We start from the raw sequence: 10000 nt of genomic DNA on the forward strand, positions 1-10000 counted from the left end.
AAATGCAAATAAAGAATTAAAAAAAAAACTCTTCTTCAAAAACTCTTCTTCTTCTTCTTCCTCTTCTTCCTCTTCTTCTTCTTCTTCTTCTTCTTCTTCTTCTTCTTCTTCTTCTTCTTCTTCTTCTTCTTCTTCTTCTTCTTCTTCTTCTTCTTCTTGGGTCTTATTTTGACGGTGTCATCATATGGCTAGCTCTATTTCTCACGGAGTTATTGACTTATAGTTACAAAGCCATCGTGCTTCATACATATTGCGTTTATAAATGCAACAGTCGAGGTGCGAATGATAGCAGTCGCCGTTTCTAAAGATTAGATTAGATTAAACGAGGGCAGTGATAATAATTATTTCTTGTTAAAATATCCGTATCGCTGCTATATCGTGATATCGGAAATTTCTGCTATGTCGTATCGTATTGCTATCGAAAATAAATACTTTATGTTATTTCGAGAGAAAAAAAAAATTCGTGACAATTATTATTTGGAAAAATCATACAAATCATACATATAAGTTTGAAATGAAACTTTTAAGAATGACTTGCTTAAAAGTCTGCAGTAAAGGGGGCGGGTCCACTGTTCCACAGAAATTTTTGTATCTAGTTTTAAACTAATGTAGCGTTTATAAGGGAAAAGTAGTGTGAATTTTATAAGCCTTAAGTTAACCGTTATCATTGAGATAAAGTTTTATATCATAGCAACTCTTATGATGTAAGGTAAACAGTTGAGATTTAGACTCACTCCTCCATTAAAATGGAAATGGCTTTGCGCATGGCGGAAGTCATCGTATTTTAATAAACGAAAAGAAGATCACGCCCACTTTCTTTTATCTCCATGGTTGGAACAAGGTTCAAATTCCAAAAGGCAAGAGTGAAAGAAATGTTTTATTCTACCCGACGAGTACATATATGCAAATAAGTGCACGTCGATTTTACCCCTTAACTCACTCAACCCCAGCACCGACTATATCAGTAGTTTACCCAGGTTACTTTTACCCCATGCCTATTTATTACATTTTTTCTGAGACAAATTATAGGCGTCGTATCAAAGCTAATGTTTTTAGTTTTCGCGGTAGTTGAATAAAACTCTATGTACATGCTAATTTTTAATATATTTTTTCCAATTTTGAAAAGTAGAAAAATATCTAGGATTGAGTGAGTTAATCCATTCCGATTTTGATATGTCTGAATAAAATACATTTTCAAACAACATTTAAATGGTAGACTTCTTTTTTAAGAATCAAATTTTAGTGACATTAATCGATTGAATAATCTGACGTCATAAATTATTTTTGTAAACTTGATATCTTTACGCGTTACAAACTATTTATAGGGAGGGGTAGAATGACACTTAATATTGTTGAAAAAAATAAATTGAGAAATTAGGGAGAAGTTACCGGTTTAAGATAAAGATCTGAACAAGTATATATGAAACGGTGCCAGACAAAGCAAGAAAGAAAAATACAAGAAAAACAAAACATTCCAAAACAAATCAGTCATCCTATTATTATTACTATTATTATTATTATATTATTATTTATTATATATTATTATTATTATTATTATTATTATTATTATTATTATTATTATTATTATTATTATTATTATTATTATTATTATATCATTATTATCTTATTATTAATATATATTATTATTATTATTATTATTATTATTATTATTATAACTTTAGACATATCACGTTGTCTTAAAGAAAACTGCTTTAAACAAAAACAAATGCCATTTGTAATTTGCTCAGAATTTATTTTTTTTTACCTCTAGTGTTACACATTGAAGACAATTACTTTTAAAGAATCTTTATCTAATTACATGTATTTTCATTAATTATCGTAAAAACTATAATTACAAGAATTCAATAGTTACATTCTCATTTTACACATTTAATTTGTGATTTGTCGAAATCCATGTCAGAATGTCCTCATGGAGATGATATAATGATTATCATTCCCATTTCATGAGCTATTGCTCGTGTTTTGACATTTACAAAAAATATTAACTGTTTTGTGGTTTAAATAGAAAGAATTCATTAACGTTTTCAGGCAAATAATTTTGTTAGGGATAATTTCTACTAGCATCGTCCATACAAAAACATGATCGAAAGGCGGTCATTCTGACCTCACAGAGATGCGTTCGTTGCGCCTAATACCGAGCTTTTACTTTATTACGGGACCAAGAACTCTGCAAATATTTCATTATTCTACCCCTCTCCCTAAATTATAGTAACGCGTAATTCTATTATGTTTACAATAATAATTTGTGACGTCAGCTTATCAAGCGTAAATTTCACTAAAAATCAGATTCTTTAAAAAGAGGGTATCTATATCATTTAAATGTTTTTGAAGATGTCTTTTATTGAAAGATGATAGGAATCGATTGAGGGGTAGAAGAAATGATTTCTTACACTCTTGCGTTTTGGAATTCGAACTTTGCTCCTAACGCGCACTCGCAAGCTCGTGTAGCGGTTGGGAGCACATCTCGAATTCCAAAAAGCAAGACTGTAAGAATCGTATATTATTATGCAACCTTTTTATTTTTCGAGATTTTCACTTGTGACACGACATTGCATATCGAATGTACAAAGATATACGTTTCATGATTTGATCTTCGACAAGTAATCTTTCCTACAACTGTTTATTAGCAAAGGAAATTAATTACATCTTTCAAAAATAATGAACGCAATACAAAGGTGTTATTATTTTTACTTATGTCAAATGGTTATGTTTCATTTAAATAAATATCTTAATCGAAACACAATTTATAAAGTTTCCCATTCCAGTTATGTTCATTTAAATGTCAATGGCATTTAAATATTATTTGGAAGGAAAACAAACGCAATTAGAAATTAGGAGATAAACATTTTCAGTAGATAGAATTCTTTCCCAATTTATAGCTTTCCTCAGAAAAATATTGAAATGAAAGATATTCAGTTACAGTAGCTAATTATAAATTAGACGCACTCTAAAAAACATTCAATTGTTTTTGAAATTCTATAAATAAAACGAACTCTCAATATCTGTTACAGACAGCTCGGGGAGTCGTCACGATAAACTCTTGAATATGTCAGAAAGAAGTGCTTTCCCTTTTTATGAATAGAACAATAATTGAATATTCGTATGTAATACGGTTTCATGCAATATATTACTGTCCGGTCAACTCAAAATATTAATAGACATTTACAACTTTATAGTACATAACACGATGTCAAACATTTAAGTGTTAGCCAATTATCCCAACTAAGTCTCTTATTTGTCATAAATTAGTGATCTGACCACGGGTTGATATAGAAAGATGTTCCTGTCGTTTCTCTGAAAAAAAACAACTCATGTTTGAAATTTTGGCCAGAAAACGCGTCTTTCAAATATCGATCGAAAGAAATGACCCTCATCTTAACAAAATCTCTCAAAGAAAGTCCCAGGTTTGAGTGTTTTTGACAAGATGAGGGTAATTTTAATCGATCGATATTTAATGAGTTCAAATTTTTATAAAAATGTGTTTTTCCCTTTTCAGAGTCCGTCAGGAGAGGCTCTAGAAATATCTCTATCATTGTTTTAAACATCATAAAATAATATTAATGCTGTCCGATTAGCCAAAATTCTCCCAACATCCCCCAGTCGGATATAACGAACCAACATACATAACTATGTGTAACATTGAATGTTTATAGTCTGATTGATAGAATCTAGTTAGAACTGCCCATAAAAATGGTTGACTAAAAACAATAACAAAGAGCTGAGTGACGTCAATTCCGTTCCTTTTTTAGTCATTGGTTTTGACGAAAGTCTGATTTTACCATTATATTATTTACATAGCCATAATCTTATAAGGCACTCCAGTAATTCTTTGTAAAACAAATAAGTCCTACGGAGTCGGTCAGGTAATGCTTACCCAGCAAGCATGCGCTTTTACTTAAGAGAGATGTAGACGGATAATATTGTATTATTGATCACGTGCTCAATCGTAATTATTCTTAAAATCAAATCGTCAAGCCTTTATTTAGGTCAAAACATTGCGGAAACTAAATAGATAAAAAAAAAAAAAACAATGATAAAGTTATTGGACGGGTATAATTAAAGGATTCTTGTAATCCTTGTTTAAAATTTCAAACTCGTTCCCAATATGGCGCTCCGGCCGGAGGTATAGTCCGTTCCACAACCCGTGCGCGTCGACGTGGAAATCTTCACAACCTTCTGATGGATTTTAATGATAACTGGCTCGAACATTAGAATTATTTGTTACGCTTGGCAAATATCGGTTACAGTACCTACTTTGGGATTTTTCTTCTTTAAGGTATATAAAAAACGAAAGGTCGGGGATGAGTGAACAATTGGATGGTTTAAGTTAACAATAATATAGATAGAATGCGCTTGGCCAAGGAGTTCACACATTGCCATCCGGAAGTATAACGGACCAACACGCAAACTCTGTGTAACCATGAACTTTTATAGTCTGGTTAATACAGTTTAGTGAGAACAACTCACAAACGCGGATGGCAAAAACAATAACAAAGGCCTGAGTGACGTCATCTTCGAACTATCTATACACAGTAAATTCTGCCGTGATTACGATCACTGAACTCCACACAGGCTTGACCGGGGGTTCACTTTTCACGAGATTCATACTCACTAACATTGTCACCCTGGTTTCAAAATGACGCAGCAAATTGTGCACTTAATACACACTTGACATAAACAATTGTTACATTTTAATAGTTTAAAGCCAAAGGCGTGGTGATTTCTACATTCATAAAAAAACTGATAACAATTTGGAATAAACATGTAAATTTGTCACAATGAGGAAAATTTACAAGTCTAAGTATTTTTCCAGAGAGGCGAAGCATGAAATTCTCTTTCATGGCATGCGGCGAATAGCAATACTATTAAAAGATTTCCCCAACCAGGACCTCAGAGTGGAGAGGTCAAATTAATAATTATGTCATTTTGTATTTGAAAACTTCAGTTCCTTTGAAAGATCATACTGTACAAAACTTACAATGAATATGGTGTTAATGAAGTTTAGATTCAATATTTCACATTGTTACATTCAAAGCGCCACCGCCCCCTCCCCAGTGAACATAATTCAAGAATGTAAAACAAGTACCGTGTACGATGGGTGACCGACCAGTGGGTTTCGTGAAATGTCTTCTGCGACCTTTGTGAGTTGTCTTGTTCAACAGATGGTCGGGGATTATATCTTTGTTAAAGGTTTTTCTCCTCGTCCTATCGAAGACGTGCGTAAACATTTGAAAGACACCCCCCCCCCCCCCCCCCCCCGGTTTTTTAAATCAATGACATCAATGTCCAAATATGTATAAGCACCTAACGGGCTGCTTGTGTCATCCGTTGTCCACCAGGGAAGAGATAAATTATAAACGCTACGAGCTTTTTTCAACACTGTTAGGTACTATTTAAATTACATATATTGTTACACAATTTGAAACACCCAAAAGTATTTGCTAAGCAACGCAACTGAATACAACTTTGTTGTGAATATTTTCCTCACGGGAAAGAGAATCAACATACCATTACTGTAAACATTTTAACGTTTGAGTCATATTTTATTGCAAATGATTAAAAGATCAAAGGAAATCGACATTGTGAGAAAACTGTTAAGTCTATCACTACCAGTATTCAAAATGAGTAATCTCACTTGCAATAATAATACATATAAACAGTCACAGCGCCATATTTCGTAACTTTGGAGGCATTTGCGATAATCCGTGCGCACGGGTTTAAATGATTGGACTCTCCTATATAGCTACTTGTATTCATTTAAAGTCTATTTATAACCCAGCACAAATGAGAGTATATTTTTTAGCTTTGTTTGCAAGTTTTTCAAATAAAACAGCCCTTTGAATTAGATTATTTTTCCTTATAGACGAATTACATCTTGCAACAAATATCTTAAATCTCCCCTTGTGTTTGTAACATGCGAATATTTAAAAAAATCCTTATAATCTATATTGTAAGAACCATGCACGAGTCTAAATACATGAATAAGATCACGTCTTATTCTACAATTTTTTAGTGAAGGCAAAATTAGATACTTTAATCTTTTTAAGCAGGATTAGCAGATGTCGAATGTCAGGTAAAAGTCTCGTAGCGCGTCTTTGTACGTTCTCAATGTTAACAGACTGTCGCTTAAATAAGGGACCTCAGATACTATTGCCATACTCTAGATAAGGTCAAATGACAGACTTATAAAGTTGGACAAACGTTTTTAAATCAAGATAGCCCAAGCTTCTGTACATAATTCCAACAAGCTTGTTGGAAGATAGATATACGAACATTTCCGTGAGCTGCCTTAAACTAGATCTATATACGTTCGCTTTTACCCAAACAATGAGAATGCTGATATTGAGTTGATTTGACATTTACCATATTCGATTGGTTAGTTATGACAAAACTATATGTGAACATATCCTTAGGCTGTTGGCCCGTGCCTTGAACTATTTTTGCTTTTACAATTTTGAATTGTTTTGACATTTAGCGCAATTCGATTGGCTAGTAATAACGAAAGGAAGATAACTTTTTGATTAGTTGGTAAAAACGAAACTAAGGAAAATTGCCGGAGGTTTTATCGCTATAAAACTTCTCTTAAGACGTCCTCGACGCATCTACACCTATACCCCCCCCCCTTCCATAAAGACGAAATGATAGAAAAAGTATGTTTCATTTTATTTCTATTTATAACCCAGCACAAATGAGAGTATATTTTTTAGCTTTGTTTGAAAGTTTTTCAAATAAAACAATGAGTCTTTAACATTGTGGCTCATCGTGCGGGTATACATAAGAATACATATACAAGAAGTGTATACATAAGTTTGCGTCTTGGCATACCACATAAAAATATAATAGAATATAGAATATTATGTTTTGTATCAAACTTTTGTTAAGTCTTACAATCATCTAAGTCATCTGTAGACCAGACCTGCCTACTACTACGAAAAATTCGGAGAATTACGTAATTTTGGCTCCAACTTTATTTTAAAACTTTCATGAGCGTATCTAGTTCTAAGTCATTAAAACTTATTGAAAATGAAAGTTGATGTCAGACTACATAATGTAAGGATTTTGAAGTGTTATTTAATACTTTAGAGGGTAAATTGTTGATTTTTAAATTTAATTATAGCAACTAAAATTTTCAGCTACTAAAAATCACTAATTTTTAACATTTTCAAGTAGTCAGGTGTGCCGTAGATGTTTACATTGATATGTTCAAGAGTAACGTTAAAACGTGATTGACAGACAGAAGAAAACGAAACAATAAAAGCATGCAAAATCTTTCACGGACTCCAACGCTGAAGGACCAATTTTTCCATATAAATTTATCATGTGAGAGTTTTATTTGAAATTGAGAACTAAGAGAGCAATCAGACGAAAAACGTGTACTAACTCAAACACGACAGACACGATGTTATCTGTGATAAGTTCTTTCACTTACGTTCTTCTATTGACAACTATCATTTCTTGTCAATCACACAAAACCAACCAACTGATGAAGGGATTTGGTATGTTAACAAGACAAAAACAATACAAAATCCAAAATGGAAAACTCTTATTCAATGTCAAGAAATGATGTAAACCAAAATTTTAAGACAAGAATATCGCCATATATTCATGTTAAGAAAACAGAAAGTTCAAAAACTGATTCTAACGCTTATTCTTTGCCATCTGTGACCAACGGCAAGACGGTATATCAAAATTTACGGCTTGGAAATATTCCAATAAAGAAAACAGAGGGCAACATTAATAAAGAGATGTTGAAAACGAGAGCATCATTTATTAATGAACATCTCTTTCTCAAAGTGATTGTAAAAGATAAAATTTACGACACAGATACCTTTCCAAACAAATATAATGGTATTACTACTTTGAAAAATAAAGATTTTGCTATAGATACCTCGAAAAATAAAGATTACGATACGGACATCGCTGCAAAGAAATATAATTTCACAGAAACTATGGCAAATAAGCATAGTGTTTCCAATACAACTAATACAAGGGTGTCTAGATGTCACGTGACAAATACCTTGACGAATGAGAATAACTCAGATGCAGGCTTCATAAGTGATGGAAACTGTCAAAGCACAGACATTTTAGGCAATGATAATCACATATTGCAACCTTTATCAGACTTAATTATAAATTATCTAAATGGAAGTAAATCTCGAGGCCGCGTACGATTTAAGTATAAGGCGGAGGACCATACGATCCCCTCCTGCCGAAATAGATGTGGCGAGAAGAGAGTTAGTCCTTGCTCTTGCGACTACGCCTGCTTTATCTTTAAGGTTGGTTGTTGATGTCTATTTGATTGGGGTGTGACAGAGCAAGATAAAATTAGTCCATGTTTTTGTGATTATGTCTCTTTCATTTATTCATTCATTTTGTTTTTCATTTATGTTGGTACATTATACTTGTCATTGTCATAGCATCGGCATATTATCAACAAAATCAGACCATTTTAATAATAAAAAAAGTAGTGTTACATTTGTTTGCATCTAGAATGATTAAAACTTACTGAAGCAAAATATCATGTTGTTAATTTATTTTTCAAACATAGAATAGATATTACTTTTTGAAGCCTTGGCTGTTTATATACGAAGCACGAGATCCTGTTTATCTAGGGAACATATCATAAGATGGGATATTGATTTCTCTTTTTAAAAGACGTTTCAGTATTCATAGCCAGAGAGGCGATATACATTCAGTTATCGTGTTGTAAGTGCTAACAGGTTCTAAAAACCTTTAAATGCGCTGTCTAACTTTTATGCATAGATACAAGTTACCAATTATATAAATAGTATTCAATGTAAATTAATTGATAATATTGAGAATTAAATATCTAATACAAAAATAAGTGTCATATTCAATATTCGTAGTATAATTAAATCTATTTACATTCGTTTGACATGTCCGACTTGTACATTCGAGACTTTAAAATACTTGATATATAAAATATAATATCTACTGTCATGTTACATTATTCGTCAAAATCAAATATTACGTTGGTAAGCTCTTTATCAATGGCATTCTTAAAATTATAATTGAATTAGATTTCTTTGTCTCAAACTTTGGATTATTCAAAATTATCACAGCCCTTTGAATTAGATTATTTTTCCTTATAGACGAATTACATCTTGCAACAAATATCTTAAATCTCCCCTTGTGTTTGTAACATGCGAATATTTTTAAAAAATCCTTATAATCTATATTGTAAGAACCATGCACGAGTCTAAATACATGAATAAGATCACGTCTTATTCTACAATATTTTAGTGAAGGCAAAATTAGATACTTTAATCTTTTTAAGCAGGATTAGCAGATGTCGAATGTCAGGTAAAAGTCTCGTAGCGCGTCTTTGTACGTTCTCAATGTTAACAGACTGTCGCATAAATAAGGGACCTCAGATACTATTTCCATACTCTAGATAAGGTCAAATGACAGACTTATAAAGTTGGGCAAACGTTTTTAAATCAAGATAGCCCAAGCTTCTGTACATAATTCCAACAAGCTTGTTGGAAGATAGATATACGAACATTTCCGTGAGCTGCCTTAAACTAGATCTATATACGTTCGCTTTTACACAAACAATGAAAATGCTGATATTGAGTTGTTTTGACATTTACCATATTTCGATTGGTTAGTTATGACAAAACTATATGTGAACATATCCTTAGGCTGTTGGCCCGTGCCTTGAACTATTTTTGCTTTTACAATTTTGAATTGTTTTGACATTTAGCGCAATTCGATTGGCTAGTAATAACGAAAGGAAGATAACTTTTTGATTAGTTGGTAAAAACGAAACTAAGGAAAATTGCCGGAGGTTTTATCGCTATAAAACTTCTCTTAAGACGTCCTCAACGTATTTACACCTATACCCCCCCCCCCGCCCCACCCCTTCCATAAAGACGAAATGATAGAAAAAGTATGTTTCATTTTATTTCATAAGCATTTGAACTTGCATCACTTCTCTTAAGACGAAATAAAGGCT

General features: G+C 32.4%; 1 protein-coding gene across 1 annotated transcript in view; it reads right to left on the minus strand.

Annotated features, from left to right (window-relative positions):
• LOC144973225 (gamma-glutamyl hydrolase A-like) overlaps positions 1–10000 on the minus strand; it is a 47965-nt gene that overhangs the window by 6496 nt on the left and 31469 nt on the right. The gene's annotated exons all lie outside the window — the stretch shown is intronic.

Source organism: Berghia stephanieae, chromosome 5, assembly GCF_034508935.2.
Source record: "Berghia stephanieae isolate SIO BIC M18660-M18661 chromosome 5, UCSD_Bste_1.3, whole genome shotgun sequence".
NCBI lineage: Eukaryota > Metazoa > Mollusca > Gastropoda > Nudibranchia > Aeolidiidae > Berghia > Berghia stephanieae.